The 3,224-nt window shown below is 32.2% G+C and overlaps 1 pseudogene; it reads left to right on the forward strand.

The window, feature by feature from the left end:
- The first annotated feature begins 241 nt into the window (after window positions 1-241).
- Window positions 242-358, forward strand: LOC145280465 (5S ribosomal RNA; annotated as a pseudogene).
- The last annotated feature ends 2,866 nt before the right edge of the window (window positions 359-3,224 follow it).

The following is a 3,224-nucleotide window of genomic DNA, read 5'->3' on the forward strand; positions in this document are numbered from 1 at the left end:
ATTTAACTGAAAAACTAATGAATATTTAAAAGATTCATTAATCTTATGTATATCACCATATATAAATGCAAAAATGAAAGATTCTCATTTTCATCCTTATTACATGCATTTGAAGTTAACCCGCACCCATACTGACAGAGCTTCCAATATGAACCTCAAGTGCCTTCCACACTCTTTCTCAGAGATAGAAACACCATTCCTCCAACTTTCTGTGATTCAATAATCATGTGTTAACTATTCTACGTACGGTACAATCATGTTGACACAGCGGTTCTCATCAGATCACCGAAGTTAAGCAACGTTGAGCCTGGCCAGTACCAGATGGGTGACCATTTGGGAAGGGTAGGCGCTGTATGTACCTTCTGGGAAAGTTGGGCGCGAGGCCAGCACCCTCACCCTGTAAAAAGAACTCCTCGCTACAAAAACATCTACAAAAGTTGTAGATGGCCTATGCCCCTCCAGGGGCTCAAGGGCTATGTGTAACTATTCTACCCTTTTCCTGATGGATTGTTAACTTTGCTAACAATTTCTGAGATTAAATTTAACACTTATCAAAACTCAATACTCCAAAACTTGACACTGCTGTCAAAACTTACTAGTCCAACATCTAAATTCAAATCAAGTCAGTCTCTGAAAAATCTGAATTTTTTTTTTTAAATTTAAACTAGAAGTATCTCATTTACATATGAGGTGACAATATAGCCAGCATATAAAGAGAATAAACAGCCATTTTTTGTCTTTTTCTATAATCTGTTGAGAGAACAGGTTTGTACCAATTTTCAACCTTCACACATTGGACCTCATTTATGCTAAATATGTTTTCTCTTTTCAAAAATCTTGTATTTTAGAAGAGTGATCCACAGAAAATTAAAACATTTCATTTTTTCTGAAGTTTCACAAAGAAATATTGGGTTTGTTTTACAATCCACAGAGATACGAGAAGATGGTCCAAAAACAAATATATAACACATAAATGTTATCAAAAGCAAGATAATTTACTTTTCTACCTATCTGGGAAAGTGTTTAGTGGTTTTACTTACTTTTAAACGTTTAATCAGTTCGAAAATTATACAGCATTTATCGATAAATGTGGACAAGAAAACTCACAGTGAGGCTGACCTCTAAATATATGAAATTTGGAAAATGAGTTAAAACTAAAAAATTATACAAAAGACTGTTAGAAACGCAATCATTATATTTTACCGTGATATACATTGTGTAGGTTTGTAGTATTTTGTATAAGTTTTCAGTTTGAACTCATTTTTCAAACTTCTCATATTTAGAGGTTATTGTGCCGCCATTTTTTTAATTTTTTTTTGTTCGCATCTATCAATAAACACTGTAGGATTTTCAACCCAAATAAACGTTTTAAAGTGAGTAAAATCATTAAAAGAACTTTTCCAGATAGATAGAAGAGTAACTTATCTTGCTTTTTATAATATTTGCTATATATTTGGGGGTTTTCTTTACCACTTTTTCGTACCTCTGTGGATTGTAAAACAAACCCGAAATAACTATTAGAAAAAAAACAACTTATGTCTAGAATATATGTTAAAGATCATATGTAATTATGAAATAAACACAAGTACACAAATGTTGAGTCATAATTTAACCAAACATGCCTCCATTTAAAAACGAATTTCAAAACAGCAACAAATATCACACTAAAATTATGTAATACTTGAATAAAATTTAAGTTTCCAATTTGCTTTATTTAATCTCACTAAAACGTATTCGAATTTATGGGTGCAGTTCATATTAAAGTTTTGATATCACGCTTTATATAAAGTTAACTAGATATATTATATTTCGGTATTTCTGCAGTTTATGGATCGTGTTATTGTAAGATTTTCAAGTTAAATTCAGTTTTTAAAGTATGCTTGGTTTATTAAATTGTTAGATAAAAGTACAGAATAATTAAACTCTTTCTTATGTTACGAATGGGTTTCTAAATAACGTTATTTCAGCACGGTTCGTAAATTGCAGAGGTACCTATATATCTATGTACAGGATTTACTCCTAAACTAATTAACAGATAATTATGAGTTTAAGAACACAACTATTAGGTGTAAGGATGGTTAATGTGGATTATATTATTTTAATTTAGTTATATGCAAAAATAAAAAGAGAAGGTAAAAAAAGATTCAGCAAGTCGTATTAGACATCAATTAATAAATATTCCTTAAGTTTTATTGTGGCTAGATGTCATCAGGACATTTTTAAAATACCATAACATCTAGTTCGAAAATTCCAACATTTAAGGTTTGCATTTATCCATAGTCGTTAGACAGCATCCAAGCAATATTCCTTGAATTTCAATTTCTTAAGATTTATTAAATTATTAGATATTTTTTCAAAAATCGAAATCATGTAATGGATTTTTATCAAAATTGGAATACGGATTCTAGACGTAAGGTATAGTCTCATTATATTTTGATTTTTATCTTGATACAAAAATATAAAAGTACATCAATACTTCTGTTCGGTGGGTATTCTTCTAGTTATTATATATGTGTGTGTGTTTAATTTGATATCACAGGGAGACTAAAAAAAAGCGTTCATCACTCCAATGAGTGAGTGATGAGCGAAAAAGGTTGAGGAATTTGCAATCCTTTTGATGTCGTTTTGAGTATTTTGAGCTGAAATTGCATTTCGTGGCTGGAATTTATAAAAAGAAAAAAAAGCTCGGGGGAGGGAGTGAATTGGTTTCTGTAAAAATATGGAGTCTCCCCAAATGAAAACAGATAAATGTTGACTTTGCTTTCAGGTGAGCCAAACATAAAAGAAAAATACGAGACTGTTGGGAAATATGTTGAGTGTGGCCTCTCACAGGATCGAGATGATGGGAATGTACCTTTGTCATCGAAGGTTATAATTTTTTTGTTTTTCGTTATTCATATTGTACGGCAATAATTACGTTGACACACCGGTTTTCACTGGATCACCAAAGTTAAGCAACATTGAGCCTGGTCAGTACCAGATGGGTGACCATTTGGGACTTCCAGGTGCTGTATGTGCTCTCCACTTATCTCGGCATTTGTTTCCAATCATCCTAGATTCTCCTTGTCACTAGACTCAAACAGTGCCGATTCAGGAGAGGTGTGGTTGAGATTGTGCAATTCTTGCCTCACAATTACATATGCAGCTGCTCCTAGTCGTCAAAATCGAAACATTCATACTTCTTGTTTTATGTATGATTGTAAGAACATAAGACTACCCGTGAC

Source organism: Euprymna scolopes, chromosome 7, assembly GCF_053919585.1.
Source record: "Euprymna scolopes isolate OS-2025 chromosome 7, ASM5391958v1, whole genome shotgun sequence".
In the NCBI taxonomy this organism is placed as follows: domain Eukaryota; kingdom Metazoa; phylum Mollusca; class Cephalopoda; order Sepiida; family Sepiolidae; genus Euprymna; species Euprymna scolopes.